Below are 17,352 nucleotides of genomic sequence, written 5' to 3' on the forward strand. Positions count from 1 at the left end.
GCATACAGATTTACAAATTAATATCAACAAACCTGAAGCAGAAATCCGTTTGCGTGTCTGTCCACTTCTGCTTCTTTTTTGCCGTGGACCTCCTTCATCATCTTTCTCCACTCACCGTATGTGAAATCTGTTACCTTCAGATGTCCGTTTGGCTTTCTCTTGCTTTGCCTTGCACACACACATTGAACACTGTATGCAGGCTTCAACATTATAACACTAAAACTACACATTTTCTACTCTTTTTAACTGCATTTGTGAAGTAAAAATGAACGGCTCATTTAAAATACTCACTTTCTCTTGAGCCAAAAATAAGTCTGCAAGGAACATAGCATCCTCTGCTTCTCCACTGTCCTGGGGAGCAGCCATTTTAACAACAGTCTGGTGGAGAAAAAGAATTTGAATGAAGAACACTGGAGAAGTAGGGAAAAACAAACAAATAAACAAACAAAAACCGGGAAGTACATATGGAATAGCAATGTAAGTGGGACAATGAAAGAGAGAGGTGGCAAGACTGAGAAATGGTGTGTGCATGTGTGTGTAAGTGAGAAAAAAGAGAGAGAGAGAGAGAGAGAGAGAGAGAGAGAGAGAGAGAGGAGGAAATATTACTGACTGCTTATGCAGAAAATGAATACATATTTACACATAAAAGTAATACTTCAGCAGCTGCAAAAGAAAGGGAATTGGCATGGCAAAAAATTGCAGACCAAGTTAATGCGTGAGTTATTATTAAATAATATTTAAATAAAACTATGATACATAATTTAACATTTAGCAAATGGATATGGCAAAAATAATTTTAATGTCAGTTGTAATAGTTGTCTTGATTTTTACATTTTTTTATCTTTTTTCATTTACATAATATAGGTGTAATCCAAGTGGGGTGAAACACACATGGCAGCAAATAAAGATGAAATATAAAAACATAGTGCAAAGTGGTATGACTTGTACATAACTACCTAATGTTCTTACTTGTAACCAGCTTGGTATGGCTTACAGTTGGTTATGGCTTTGTAGCTAATAGGAAAAAGGCGGAGGCACGGAAAACAGGAGGGGGACCACCACCGCCGCCTTTCACCCAAGCAAGAGGAGCTGGCGCTGTCACAGAACAGTGGCCAGCCTATAACTGATGGAATCCCTGGAGGAAGCTCAACAGAGCCAACAACCCCCCAGGACATGACTGTTTATGTTAAAGGTATATTCATTACATTTATTCGTTATAGTGCATAAACTGTGGAGAACTGCATTTATCTGAACAATTTTAATTCCATCTCTCCGGTGATAGGCGGTGTGGTTCAAACAACCGAGCCTCCTGCAGTTGTAAGTGATCTTAAAGTCCCTAGATCTTACTTGAGGTGTACAAATACCTTTCTTTTAAACAAAAAAAATCATTGTTTCAGAACTGTCTCTGCTGTCTCAGAGTGGGATGATGCTCTTGGGAGGCCTATGGATGTACAGTATATGTTGCATATGTTGAATATATTGACCATGGCATTTCATGTGATCCACCATGATAATGTGTGACTGCCCTCTTACAGAACATGACAGGAGATGTAAGCCCAATGAGGGACCATCAACATCCAGAGCTCAGCTTGGAACAGTAAGATTAGTTTAATGTCTCACCAAATAGCTGAAATATTTAGAACGCAAAGATATTTATTTGACCATATCAGCGTATTTTTCTCTCTTCCTCTCTGCTTCCAAGCTGCCTGTAAAGGATTTATACAAGATACACCTCCAGAAGCAAATTGAGAACTGTGATCTTAAGATGGAGCACATAAAACTCCAAATAAAACAGACAAGCCTTGAAATTGAGTTGCTGGAATATAAGTTAAAGGTGGGGGTAATTGCTGTGAGTGTATAGATGTGAATGTTCTTACTAAAGAATAAAGACAAGGAAATTAACTTGCCATTTTTTTTATTTTCAGGAAATGAAGAATTCATGAACATACATTGTAGTCTTATTTATATAATTAAAGGGCAGATGGCTGAGAGAAATGAGGAAATAATTATTGGGAGAAATAGTGATTGCATATTGCATCTCAGACAATTCTACCATTTCTGTGGTCAGGTAGATTAAGATTTGGTTCCTTCTCAATATCTGCTTGGGGTATGGCAGGATGTTGCTCTCCTCTAATGGTGGCAATGTTGTGCAGTACCACACATGCCACTATAATGTCACATGCCCTCTCTGGAGTGACCCTGAGCCCCCGCAGGCACTGAAACCTGCGGAACCTACGGAATCCCGACTGTCATTTCAACCCTTGCTCTTGTTTTGGATAGGGCCAGGTTGTAGCGTGACTGTGGTCCAGGCTCAGGGTCAGGGTATGGTGTCATCACATATGGCATGCAGGGATACCCTCTGTCTGCAAGGAGGAGACCATCGTATTGTCCTGTAAGCACACGGGGGATGCAGTGATTTAAACTGAAACAATGTAACCATACACTGAATGTGAACCACAGCAAACGTTTCCCAGGCTTACCTTGTTCAAATTTATTGCATAGTGCAGACTCACGAAAAATCCGTGCATCTTGCACAGAGCCAGGCCATTTGGCTTCAAGATTTGTAATTATGTTTGTAGCATCGCATATGATCTTCATGGAAGATAACAGTAAGTTTATGTAACAAATTAAATGCTACACTTTTATTTAAATAAATTTAACAAAGTACATTTAAGATGGTCACTACCTGTATATTAATGCTGTGGAAGGATTTTCTGTTTACATAAACCCCTTCATTTTCTGCAGGTGCTTTAATTGGGATGTGGGTTCCATCCATGCAGCCAATGACTCTTGGAAATCCTGAAATATTAAAAGATGCAGAGCTATTTCCACTTCCCAATTATTTTATCCTTTTGTAATCTTTGTTAATAAATACAAACCTGCAATTCTATGGAATTCCTCTTTGATGTTCATTACAGGCTTATGCCCAGGGAACACCACAAAACTGTACATCAAACGTTTTAATGCTAGGCATACTTTTCGAACGGACCGACATACAGTAGCCTTCCCTAAACGGAGAGCAATGCATAAAGTTTGCAAAGAAGTAAGTGCGGATACACGATGTGTGATATTGGAAATGTATGGCTTTAGAATATTATTTAAGTATCTAATTGACTGTGAGGAAAAACGGTAACGTTCGCGGAGATACTCGTCGGGTAAGTATGTCCAATCTGGGTCTAATGACTCGTTCCCGACGAAGAGCTCGACGAATGATTTGCGCTTCAATATCAACTGGATCCTCGAGGAAAGGACACGCCATGTTTGCTAGAGAAAAGTGCGTGTGAACCCGGGTTATGTTTAAGTTAACCTGCTTCTGTTATCTGGTTAGCTGACGCTAGCTAACCCCTACCTTAGTTAATTATCGAACTAGCCAACTACTTAGTTAGCCTAGCTTACCACCTAAATACCCATAATTACACATAATAACAGACTGATTTAGCAACGGTAACAGTTACATGTTCTATTTTTCTGAACTAAAACAAATATTGTTAATGTGCTGTATCTAGTTGGTTTACCGGGTCTCGAATTAGCTAGCTGGCTAGCTAATGCTAGCTAACGCCGACCTTAGTTAATTATCGAACTAGCAAGGTAATTAGTTAGCCTAGCTGACCACCTAACTACCCACACTTACACATAATTACCCACTGCTGTAGACACGGTGCATGCTCTCTTTTTATAAACTAAAACAAACAAGGTTTATATACTGTATTTAGTTTACAAACAATACCCGATAGGGCACCTACCTGACAAAGAACCAACGCGACAGTTGGAGAGCGTGATTATATTGTTCGCCGCTGTCGACATGTCGTCATCATACGGGTATTTTTCGAATTTCCCGAAGACTGCAGTAGCGTGTGCATTTCACGTTTCAGGCACACAAAAACGTGACACTGATACGGTGCCCCGAAAGGAACAAAGTGTGTATTACACACTGGAGCGTGATACCGATCACATTTTTTTATGAAGAAAAGTGATTCCCTGACTGTGCCATTCCATACCAAAGAAATTTCATGCGACAAATGTCTGTTTATAATTGGTATAATGAATTTACGATTATAGAATACTACATAGTGTTTCTAGCCTGTCTAAAGCTTTTGAGCGCTTGGGGAGTGCTGGAAACACCTTTTCAGTGTGAAGTAACGCCTACAACCACGACTTCATGATTTAACATGTGGAGTCACAAAAGTTGAAGTAGTCGAATGTTTCATGTGATTCCTTGTCTCGTCCATAACATACAAAAGATATTATATGGCAGAAATGTCTGCTCATGATCGGTACAATGAGTGCAAGTAAAAAGAATACAACATAGTGTTTCTTGCCTTTCTACAGCGTTTGAGCGCTTGGGACCTGCTGTAAACGCCTTTTCAGTGTGAAGTAACGCCTAAAACCATGACTTCATTATTGTACATGGGTAGACACTCAAGATAAAGTGGTCAAATTTTTTCGTAGGAAAATGTGATTTACTATCTGTTCCATTAAAAATAAAGCACATTTCATGACTTCATTATTGTACTTGAGTGGTCACCCAAGTTGAAGCTGTCAAATTTAATCTTATGGAAATGAGATTTACTATTACATAAAAAAGGTATTTTATGGCAGAAATGTCTGATTGTAATCATTATAGAGTTCAAGTTAAGAGAATACTGCATAGCGTTTCTAGCCTTCCAAAAGCGTTTGAGCGCATTGGGCGTACTGTAACATATCAGCACAAGTTAACGTCGGGAACAAATATTTCCATACTGTAAACGTTTAATCATCAAAGTAAAAGCTTCAGAGTTCATTTATATGAAAAGATAATTTATTGTCGGTTCCTTTGCATATAAAGCAAGTTCGCGAGAGGACACTGGGCCAGTGCCTAAGCACTTCCATTCCACAATTTATTCTTTAGAGCCTTAATGGCTTGGTAGCAGATCCTTGCCTTGGCATCAGAGCTGAATTCGCAATTTCTGTTCAATCATCTGAAGACGTTAGGATTTTAGTCCACGAACCAATGACTCCAAGCTCACATTCCAATAATATAGTCACTATTGTTAAGATTTGAGTATTTTATAAGGGGCCCATTACCTTTGGATCACACATCACATTAATGTTTTTTTTAAGCCGTAAATCAAAATAACACTTATCTGTTCTATTGTAATAGGATAGAGGCCTCTGGCCCTGTGTTTAAGAACTCATGTCCCGTCTTTCTCTTTCAAAATCAAGTGGCTCATATTGGGTATTGGCTCAGAGATTTCATTGCAGTTTCTTTACATTCTTGGCCTCAGTTCAGAGTTACAGTTCTAAGAGCCTGGGCTGTGGCCTCCAAATTACCATTCAAAAAGTATAGTTCCTATTCTAAGAGATTGTGTCTTAGCCTTATTCTAAATGATTCTGTGTCGATCATATGATGCTGGGACCTGGCCTCAGAGCTCTTGTTCCAAATTTTATTTCTTCCAAATGGCTGGATCATGCTACTAGAACTTTGCCTGGGTGTTAGGTCTTTCTTTGCAACATTATTGTCCCTGTCTCAAGGTTTAGTTTATTGTTATTGGGCTACGGAACAGAGTTTTAGAACACAAATCCTTGACTTTAAATCTTTCTTAGCTAAACGAAAGAAGCCTGAGAACAAGACCCTGGGTCTGGGTTTTAGGGAACCCAGAAAAATTTGTTGATACAATTAAAAAAATTTTACGTTCGGGGGAGGTGATGTTAGGCCTTGGCTCCTTTCCAAATTTTTAATCTTTAGACACTAAATGTGTGGGTCATGGGTACTTGTTCTTGTCTAGGGTTTTAGTAATTTCATCTGAATTTCTTATCAAACTTTAATACTCAGAGATTCCATTCCACCTTTTGAACTTTGCAGTCTCCATGGCTTATTCTTTTATTAACAGATCCGTGTCTGGGTTTCAGAGCTGAATTCACAATTTCTATTCAACCTTCTGTACAGGCTGGGATTTTGGTTTCAAAGACCCAACGACTCAAAGCTACCATTCCAATATTATTGTCACTATGGTTTAGGTTCGGGTATTTTTGCCCTCCCAAAAAAAATGTATTTGCCATATTCTGAGGTGTTTTATGTTCGCGAGAGGACACTGGGTCCAGGCCTCAGAGCTTCCATTCCACATTTTGTTCTATACAGTCTCAGTGGCTTGGTCTTTGGTAGCAGATCCTTACCTGGGTTTCAGAGTTGCATTGACAATTTCTGTTCACGCATCTAAAAAGATTGGGATTTTGATTCAAAGACTCAAAGACTCTAAGCTCCTTTTCCAATTTTTTTTTCTTTAGAGTCCAAATGGCTGGCTCATGCTACTGGCCCGTTGCCTGGGTGTTAGGTCTTCCTTTTCAACATTATTGTCCCTGTCATAAGATTCAGTTCACTGGTAGTTGACTGCGGACCAGAGCCTTGGAACACAAATCCTAGACCTGAATCTTTCTCAGCTAAACGAAAAAAGTTTCAGAACAAGACCCTGGGCCTGGGCTTCAGACAACCAAACAAAATGTCTTGGTACTATTATAAAAATGTTTTGTCGGGGGAGATGATGTTAGGACTTGGCTCTTGTTCAGACTCGTAATCTTTAGACACTACATGTCTGGGACAAGGGTACTTTTACTTTTTCTTGTCCTGGGCTTTAGTAATTTAATTGCATTTTCTCATCAATGTTGGAAACTAATGAGGGATTTATTATATTCTCTATCCTTAACTGTTGGTTTTAGTTTGTTGGCGTTTGGCCTTCACTCAGAATCATACCGCAGGCTTCATTATTTCGAGGCAATTGGGGACCATTGTCTTGGGCCTGGGCCTTAGCCCTCCCAAAAAAATGTATGTGCCATATTCTAAGGTGTTTTATGTTCGCGAGAGGACACTGGGTCCAGGCCTCAGAGCTTCCATTCCACATTTTGTTCTATACAGTCTCAATGGCTTGGTCTTTGGTAGCAGATCCTTGCCTGGGTTTCAGAGTTGCATTTACAATTTCTGTTCAAACATCTAAAAAGGTTGGGATGTCAGTTCAAAGACCCAATGACTCAAAGCTCCCATTCCAACATTAAAGTGACTATTGTTTAGGTTTGGTTATTTTATAGTGTGTCCATGGTGTTTGGCTCAAAGCTCAGATTAAATGTTTTTAAAGCTCAAATTCTGCATCATGATTACTAGTTCTTTTCTTCAAAATATCACTTCCCTATTCTATTGTGATAGGATAGAGGTCTCTGGGCCTGTGTTTAAGAGCTTATGTCTCATCTCACTCTTTCAAGATGAAATGGCTCATACAGCGTATTAGTTCAGAGATTTTATTGCAATTTCTTTTCATCCATGGCCTCAGTTCAGAAGTGAAGGTATAAGACCCTGGGTTTTGGCCTCCAAATTATCATTAAAATATTATAGTTCCTAATCTAAGAGGTTGTGTCTTGGCCTTATTCTAAGGACTTTGTGTTGGTGATATCATGCTGGTTACCAGGCCTCAGAGCTCTTATTGCATTTTTTTTTTCTTTAGAGGCCAAATGGCTGGCTCATGCTACTGGACCTTTGCCTTGATTTTAGGTTTTTCTTTTCAACATCATTTTCCCCGTTTTTTCAGGCTTAGTTCATTGTTAGTGGGCTATGGAACAGAGTTTTAGAACACAAATCCTAGAGTTTAATCTTGTTTAGCTAAACGAATGAAGCTTGAGAACAAGACCCTGGGCCTTGGCTTCAGACAAACAAACAAAATTTCGTTGTACTATTAGAAGGATTCTTTGTCAGGGGGAGATGATGTAAGGCATTGGCTCCTGTTCAAACTCTTTATCTTTAGACACTACATGTCTGGGACATGGGTCCTATTTCTTTTCCTGGGCCTTAGTAATTTGATTGCATTTTCTCATCAATGTTGGAAACTAATGAGGGATTTATTATATACTCTACCCTTCACTGTTGGTTTTAGTTCCTTGGCTTTTGGCCTTCACTCAGAATCATAACGCAGGCTTCATTATTTCGAGGCAATTGGGGACCATTGTCTTGGGCCTGGGCCTTAGCCCTCCCAAAAAAATGTATGTGCCATATTCTAAGGTGTTTTATGTTCGCGAGAGGACACTGGGTCCAGGCCTCAGAGCTTCCATTCCACATTTTATTCTATACAGTCTCAATGGCTTGGTCTTTGGTAGCAGATCCTTGTCTGGGTTTCAGAGCTGCATTCACAATTTCTGTTCACCCATCTGTACAGGTTGGGATGTCGGTTCAATGACCCAACAACTCAAAGCAACCATTCCAATATTATAGTCACTATTGTTTAGGTTTGGGTATTTTGTAGCAGGCCCGTGACCTTTGGCTAAAAGCTCAGATTAAATGTTTTTAAGCCTAAAAGTCTGGGTCATGATTGCTATGTCTTGTCTTCAGAATAACAATTACCTATTCTATCGTAATAGGGTAGAGGCCTCTGGGCCTGTGTTTAAGAGCTCATGTCCTAACTTACTCTTTCAAGATCAAATGGCTCATACTGGGTATTGGCTCAGCGATTTCACTGCAGTTTCTTTTCATCCTTGGCCTCAGTTCAGAAGTGGAGTTATAAGGCCCTGGGCTTTGGCCTCCAAATTAGTACTGAAATATTATAATTCCTAATCTAAGCGGTTGGGACTTGGTCTTATTCTAAGTTATTTTGTGTTGATAACCTGATGGTGGGGCTTCGCCTCAGAGCTCCTTTTCCAAATTTTATTCTTTAGGGTCCAAATGGCTGGTTCATGCTACTGGACCTTTGCCTGGGTGTTAGTTGTTTATTTTCAACATTATTTTCCCTGTCTCAAGGTTTATTTCATTGTTAGTGGGCTACAGAATAGAACCTTAGAGCACAAATCCTTGACTTTAAATCTTTCTTAGCTAAACCAAAGATGCTTGAGAACAAGACCAGGGGCCTTGGCTTGAGAGAACGAAACAAAATGTCTTGGTACTATGATAACGATTTTTTGTCAGGGGAGATGATGTTAGGACTTGGCCCCTTTTCAAACTCATAATCTTTAGACACCACATGTCTGGGACAAGAGTACTTGTTTTTTGTCCTGGGCATTAACAATCTTATCGCATTTTCTCATCAATGTTGGAAACTACTGAGGGATTTATTATATTCTCTATCCTTAACTGTTGTTTTAGTTCCTTGGCTTTTGGCCTACACTCAGAATCATACCACAGGCTTGATTATTTCGAGGCAATTGGGGACCCTTGGCTTGGGCCTGGGCCTTAGCCCTCCCAAAAAAAATGTATTTGCCATATTCTAAGGTGTTTTATGTTCACGAGAGGACACTGGGTCCAGGCCTCAGAGCTTCCATTCCACATTTTGTTCTATACAGTCTCAATAGCTTGGTCTTTGGTAGCAGATCCTTGCCTGGTTTTCAGAGTTGCATTTACAATTTCTGTTCAAACATTTGAAAAGTTTGGGATTTTGATTCAAAAACTCAAAGACTCTAAGCTCCCATTCCAATATTACAGTCATTTCAGTTAAGGTTTGGAAATTTTATAATGGGCCCATTACCTTTGGCTCAAAGCTCAGATTAAATGTTTTTAAGCCTAAAAGTCTGGGTCATGATTGCTGGGTCTTGACTTCAAAATTACAATTCCCTCATCTATTGTAATAGGATAGCGGTCTCTGGGCCTGTGTTTAAGAACTCATCTCCCATCTTACTCTTTCAAGATAAAATTGCTCATACAGAGTATTCACTTAGAGATTTCATTGCAATTTCTTTTCATTCTTGTCCTCAGTTCAAAAGCACAGTTATAAGATCCTGGGCTGTGGCCTCCAAATTACTATTCAAATGTTCTAGTTCCTGTTATAAGAGGTTATGTGTTGGCCTTATTCTAATGGATTTTGCTTGATCATACGATGTTGATACCTAGCCTCAGAGATCCTGTTCCTTTTTTTTTTTAGAATATTAAATCCTTGTTCTATTGTAATAGGATAGAGATCTCTGGGCCTGTGTTTAAGAGCTCATGTCCCATCTTCCTTTTTCAAGTTGAAATGGCTTCATACAAAGTATTATCTTAGAAATTTCATTGCAATATATTTTCATCCTTGGCCTCAGTTTAGTAGTATATTTATAAGAACCGAGGCTTTGGCCTCCAAATTACCACTCAAATTACCACTCACTCCACATTTTATGCTTTAGTTACCCAAGTTTTTGTGTAGTCTCCTAAGTTAAAGTAGTCATATATTGTCCCTTGAAAATGTAACTTACGATCAGTTCCATTACATTAAAAAGGTATTTTATGGCAGAATTGTCTCTTTATAATCATTAACATTCACATTAAGAGAATACGACATTGCCTTTCAAGCCTTTCTAAAGCGTTTGAGGGCTTTACTTCACGCCTTTTCAGTGTGAAGTAAAGCGTAAAACCAAGACTTCATTATTGTACATGCGCAGACACCCAAAATAAAGTACTCATATTTTTTCTTAAGAAAATGTGATTTACTGTCAGTTCCATTACAAATTAAGTATATTTCAAGGCTAAAATGTCTGTTCATGATAATTATATAGGTAACTTTAAGAGTACACTGCATAGCCATTCAAGTCTTACTAAAGCATTTGAGGACTTGGGGAGTGCTATAAACGCCTTTTCAGCGTGAAGTAACGCGTAAAACCACGACCTCATGATTGAACATGTGTAGTCAACAAAATTGAAGTAGTCAAATTTTTTATGACAAAAATGTGATTCCCCGTCTGTTCCATTACATAAAAAGATATTTATAGCAGAACTATCTGTTCATGATCGGTACAATGAGTTCAGGTTAAGAGAATACAACATAGTGTTTCTAAAGCGGTTGAGCGCTTGGGGAATGCTGTAAACGCCCTTTCAGTGTGAAGTAACGCCTAAAATCATGGCTTTATTATTGTACATGTGTAGACACCCGTGATAAAGTAGTCATATTTTTTCTTAAGAAACTGTTATTTACTGTCTGTTCCATTACAAATAAAGCATACTTCATGGCTGTATTGTCTGTTCATTATCACTGTACACTTGGGTCACTTTAAGAGAACAATGCATTGTGTGTCTAGCCTTTCTAAAGCGTTTGTGCGCTTGGGAACTGCTGTAAACGCCTTTTCAGTGTAAATTAAAGACTATAACCACGACTTCATGATTGAACATGTGTTGTCACCAAAGTTGAAGTAGTCATATTTTTTCCAAAGAAAATGAGAGTTACTATCTGTTCCATTACAAATAAAGCATATTTCATGGCTGAATTGTCTGTTCATGATCATTACATAGAGTTCACGTTAAGAGAACAAGGCATTGCCTGTCTAGCCTTTCTAAAGCGTTTGAGCGCTTGGGGAGTGCTGTTAACGCCTTTTCAGTTTGAATTAATGCCTAAACCCACGACTTCATTATTGTACATGTCTGGACACCCAATATAAATTAGTCAAATTTTTTATGACGAAAATGTGATTGCCTGTCTGTTCCATCACAAACAAAAATATTATATGGCAGAATTGTCTGTTCATGATCGGCACAATAATTTCAAGTAAGAGAATACAACAGAGTGCTTCTAGCCTTTCTAAAGCGTTTGAGCACTTGAGGAATGCTGGAAACGCCTTTTCAGTTTGAATTAACGCTAAAAACCATGACTTCATTAATGTACATTTATTGTTACCAAAGTTGAAGTAGTCAATTTTTTTATGACGAAAACGTGATTCCCAGTCTGTTCCATGACATACAAAAGATATCATATGGCAAAAATGTCTGTTCATTATCGGCACAATGAGTTCAAGTAAAGAGAATACAACTTAGTGTTTCTAGCCTTACTAAAGCGTTTGAGCGCTTGGTGAGTGCGGTGAACGCCTTTTCAGTGTGAAGTAACGCCTAAAACCATGAGTTCATTATTGTACATGAGTAGACGCTCAAGAGAAAGTAGTCATATTTTTTCTTAAAGAAATGTTATTTACTGTCAGTTCCGTTACAAATAAAGCACATTTCATGGCTGAATTGCCTGTTCATGATCATTTTATAGAAATTCACATTAACATAACACTGCTTTGCGTGTCTAGCCTTTCTAAAGCGTTTTAGCGCACCGGGAGTGCTGGAAACGCCTTTTCAGTTTGAAATGACGCCTAAAACCACGACGTCATGACCGTACATTTATAGTCACCGCAGTTGAAGTAGTCAAATGTCTCATAAATAAAATTTGATCCCCAGTCTGTTCCATATCATAGAAAAGATATTATATGGCAGGAATTCAAGTAAAGAGAATACAACTTAGTGTTTCTAGCCTTTCTAAAGCGTTTGAGCGCTTGGGGAGTGCTCTGAACGCCTTTTCAGTGTGAAGTAACGCCTAAAACCATGACTTCATTATTGTACGTATCTGGACACCCAATATAAAATAGTCAATGTTTCTCTTAAGAAAATGTTATTTCCTGTCAGATCCATTACAAATAAACCACATTTCATGGCAGAATTATCTGTTCATGATCATTTTATAGAGTTCAGGTTAATAGAGTACTGCTTGCGTATCTAGCCTTTCTAAAGCGTTTGAGCGCTTGGGGAGTGCTGTAAACGCCTTTTCAGTTTGAAGTATCGCCTAAAACCACGACTTCATGAATGTACATTTATTGTCACCAAAGTTCAAGTAGTCAATTTTTTTATGACGAAAATGTGATTCCCAGTCTGTTCGATAACATCCAAAAGACATTATATGGCAGAAATGTCTGTTCATTATTGGCACAATGAGTTCAATTAAAGAGAATACAACATAGTGTTTCTAGCCTTGACTTCATTATTGTACATGTCTAGACACTCAAGATCAAGTAGTCATATTTTTTCTTAACAAAATGTGATTCCCTTTCTGTTCCATTACAAATAAAGCATAGTTCGTGGCTGAATTGTCTGTTCATCTTCATAAAACTATGCCTTCATGAATGTACATTTATAGTCAGCAAAGTTGAAGTACTCAAATTTTTTATGAAGAAAATGTGAGTCCCTGGCTGTGCCATTCCAAAGAAAATTCATGCCAGAAATGTCTGTTAATAATCGGTATAATGAGTTTACGATGATAGAATACTACAAAGTGTTTTCAGCCTGTCTAAAGCTTTTGAGCGCTTGGGGAGTGCAGGAAACGCCTTTTCAGTGTGAAGTAACGCCTACAACCATTATTATTTACTTGTGTACTATACCTACGTTAAAGTTGTGAAATTTTGTCTTATGGAAATGAGACTTACTATTACACAAAAAAGGTATTTTATGGCTGAAATGTCTGATTGTGATCATTTTAGAGTTCAAGTCAAGAGAATACTGCATAGCGTTTCTAGCCTTCCGAAAGCGTTTGAGCTCGTTGGGCGTGCTGTAACATATCAACGCAAGTTAACGTCGGGAACAAATATTTCCATACTGTAAACGTTTAATCATCAAAGTAGAACTTAATAGTTCATTTATATGAAAAGATAATTTATTGCCGGTTGCATATAAAGCGAGTTCGCGATAGGACACTGGGCCAGTGCCTAAGCGCTTCCATTCCACAATTTATTCTTTAGAGCCTTAATGGCTTGGTAGCAGATCCTTGCCTTGGCATCAGAGCTGAATTCGCAATTTCTGTTCAATCATCTGAACATGTTAGGATCTTGGTCCACGAACCAATGACTCCAAGCTCACATTCCAATTTTATAGTCTCTATTGTTAAGGTTTGAGTATTTTATAAGGGGCCTTTGGATCACACACCACATTAATGTTTTTTTTAAGCCTTAAAGTCTGGTCCATGATTACTAGGTCTTGTCTTCACAATATTAATTCCCTATTCTATTGTAATATGATAGGGGCCTCTGGGCCTGTGTTGACGAGACCGTATCCCATCTTACTCCTTAAAAATGAAATGGCTCAAATGGTATTGGCTCAGCGATTTCATTGCAATTTCTTTTCATCCCTGGCCTCAGTTCAGAAGTGCAGGGAAAAAGACCCTGCGTTTTGGCCTTCAAATTTCAATTCCAATATTATAGTTCCTATTCTAAGAGGTTGTGTCTTGGCCTTATTCTAAGGGATTTGTGTTGATATTAAGGGACTGGGACTTTGCCTCAGAGATCCTATTACAATTTTTTTCTTTAGGGTCCAAATGGCTGGCTCATGCTACTGGCCCGTTGCCTGGGTGTTAGGTCTTTGTTTTCAACATTATTGTCCCTGTCATAAGGTTCAGTTCACTGGTAGTTGGCTGCAGATCAGAGCCTTGGAACACAAATCCTAGACCTGAATCTTTCTCAGCTAAATGAAAGAAACTTCAGAATAAGACCCTGGGCTTTGGCTTCAGACAACCAAACAAAATGTTTTGGTACTATTATAAAAATGTTTTGTCAGGGGAGATTATGTTAGGACTTGGCTCTCGTTCAGACTCGTATTCTTTAGACACTACATGTCTGGGACATGGGTACGTGTTTTTTTTCCTGGGGTTAAGTATTTTCATAGCATTTTCTTGTCAGTGTTGGACACTAATTAGGGATTTATTAAATTTTCTGTCCTTAACTGTTGGTGTTAGTTCCTTGGTTTTTGGCCTGCCCTCAGAGTCTTGAACCAGGTTTCATTTTTTTGTAGCAATTGAGCAGGGTACTCTAGGTTTGGGTCTGGGCCTTAGCCCTCCCAAAAAAAATTGTTTCGAAGTTATTTTGTGTTGATGATCTGATTGTGGGAGTTGGCCTCAGAGTTCCTTTTCCAAATTTTATTCTTTAGAGGCCAAATTGCTGGCTCACACAACTGGGTGTTAGTTCTTTAGTTTCAACATTATTGTCCCTGTCTCAAGGTTCATTTCATTGGTAGTGGGCTACGGAATAGAGCTTTAGAACACAAATCCTTGACTTTAAATATTTCTTTGCTAAACGAACGATGCTTGAGAACAAGACCAGGGGCCTTGGCTTCAGAGAACGAAACAAAATGTCTTGGTACTATGATAGTGATTTTTTGTCAGGGGAGATGACGTTAGGACTTGGCCCCTTTGCAAACTCTTCATCTTTAGACACTACATGTCTGGGACAAGTGTACTTGTTTTTTTTTTCCTGGGCATTAACAATCTCATCACATGTTCTCATCAACGTTGGAAACTACTGAGGGATTTATTATATTCTCTATCCTTAACTGTTGGTTTTAGTTCGTTGGCTTTTGGCCTTCACTCAGAATCATACCGCCGGCTTTATTATTTCGTGTCACGCTGCGAACAGATTCGGACTACGTTTCCCAGAAGGACCTGGGAGATCACATGGATGAGCAACTTCTCTCGGACTCGGAGTCCAGAGCGAACTCCATTGCCCATAATCCCGTGGGTGATCACATGACCCATTACAATAGTGCATGCACTTGTCAGCGTTCCCAATCACCTGAATATTGACTCAGAACACCTGTGTTTTGAATCATATGACTCTCTTAGAATAGTATGTCAGGCCGGGCTTTAGTTAGGATACTTTGCGAGGTATTGATTCTCCGGAACTTACTGAGCATTTTTTCTGATCTGTTTATGAGTGATTGTTTTCGACCCACGTTTGTTATGTCGACCTTGATTTTTGCCTACTCCCCTTGTACCTTTGCTGATTCTGTATTGGACTTGTGTTTTTGACCTTTCTGCCTGCCTTTTGACGACGATTTTGACTTTCCCCTTGGTTTTGTCTGCCCTGTGTTATGATCACATCGGTGATCTTCTGCTGCCTTTTGATCAAGTCACACGCTTGTTTTTCAACCCCGCTTGTGTCACCTGATAATAAAACTTTGTTTGCATTTTTTCATCCACGAGCATCTGAATTCTGTTGCCGCGTCACATTTCGAGGCAATTGGGGACCATTGTCTTGGGCCTGGGCCTTAGCCCCCCAAAAAAAATGTATGTGCCATATTCTAAGGTGTTTTATGTTCATGAGAGGAGACTGGGTCTAGACCTCAGAGCTTCCATTCCACATTTTGTTCTATACAGTCTCAATGGCTTGCTTTTGGTAGCAGATCCTTGCCTGGGTTTCAGAGTTGCGTTGACAATTTCTTTTCAAACATTTGAAAAGGTTGGGATTTTGATTCAAAGACTCAAAGACTCTAAGCTCCCATTCCAATATTACAGTCGTTTTTGGGTTTGGGAATTTCATAATGGGCCCATTACCTTTGGCTCAAAGCTCAGATTGAATGTTGTTTTAAGCCGTAAAGTTTAGGTCATGATTACTAGGTCTTGCCTTCTCAGTATTAAATCCCTGTTCTATTGTAATATGATCGAGGTCTCTGGGCCTGTGTTTAAGAGCTGATGTTCCATCTTACTCTTTCAAAACAAAATGGCTCATACTGGGTATTGGCTAAGAGATTTCATTGCAGTTTCTTCCCATCCTTTTCCACAGTTCACAAGTGAAGTTATAAGAGCCTGGGCTGTGGCCTCCAAATTACTATTCAAATATTATATTTCCTCTTCTAAGAGGTTGGGAGTTGTCCTTATTCTAACTGATTTTGTGTTGATGATATGATTGTGGGACTTGGCCTCAGAGCTCCTATTACAATTTTTTTTCTTTAGAGTCCAAATGGCTGGCTCATGCAACTGGAACTTTGCCTGGGTGTTAGGTCTTTGTTTTCAACATTATTGTCCCTGTCTTTAGTTCATGGTTAGTGGACTAAAGACCAGAGCCTTGGAACACAAATCCTTGAGTTTAATCTTGTTTAGCTAAACAAAAGAAGCTTGAGAACAAGACCCTGGGCCTTGGCTTCAGACAAACAAACAAAATTTCTTGGCATTATTATAAGGATGTCTGTCGGGGGAGATGATGTTAGGACTTGGCTCCTGTTCAAACTCTTTATCTTTAGACACTACATGTCTGGGACATGGGTCTTATTTCATTCCCCTGGCCTTAGCAATTTGATTGCATTTTCTCATCAATGTGGGCACTAATGAGGGATTTATTATATTCTCTATGCTCAACTCCCATCTTACACTTTCAAGATGAAATGGCTCATGCAGAGTATTAGCTTAGAGATTTTATTGCAATTTCTTTTCATTCTTGTCCTCAGTTCAAAAGCACAGTTATAAGATCCTGGGCTGTGGCCTCCAAATTACTATTCAAATGTTCCACTTCGTATTATAAGAGGATATGTTTTGGCCTTATTCTAATGGATTTTTTTGTTGATCATACGATGTTGATACCTAGCCTCAGAGATCCTGTTCCTTTTTTTTTTTCTTTAGAAAATTAAATCCCTGTTCTATTGTAATAGAATAGAGATCTCTGGGCCTGTTTTTAAGAGCTCATGTCCCATCTTCCTTTTTCAAGTTGAAATGGCTTCATACAAAGTATTATCTTAGAAATTTCATTGCAATATCTTTTCATCCTTGGCATCAGTTCAGCAGTACATTTATAAGAACCTAGGCTTTGGCCTCCAAATTACCACTCAAATATTATAGTTCCTATTCTAAGAGGATGTGTCTTGGCCTTATT

General features: G+C 38.8%; 1 pseudogene; it reads right to left on the reverse strand.

Moving 5' to 3' along the window:
- Positions 1 to 2,039: 2,039 nt before the first annotated feature.
- Positions 2,040 to 3,259, reverse strand: LOC118814071 (annotated as a pseudogene).
- Positions 3,260 to 17,352: the final 14,093 nt, after the last annotated feature.

The sequence above is a fragment of the Colossoma macropomum genome, unplaced genomic scaffold (genome assembly GCF_904425465.1).
Source record: "Colossoma macropomum unplaced genomic scaffold, Colossoma_macropomum, whole genome shotgun sequence".
Taxonomy (NCBI): domain Eukaryota; kingdom Metazoa; phylum Chordata; class Actinopteri; order Characiformes; family Serrasalmidae; genus Colossoma; species Colossoma macropomum.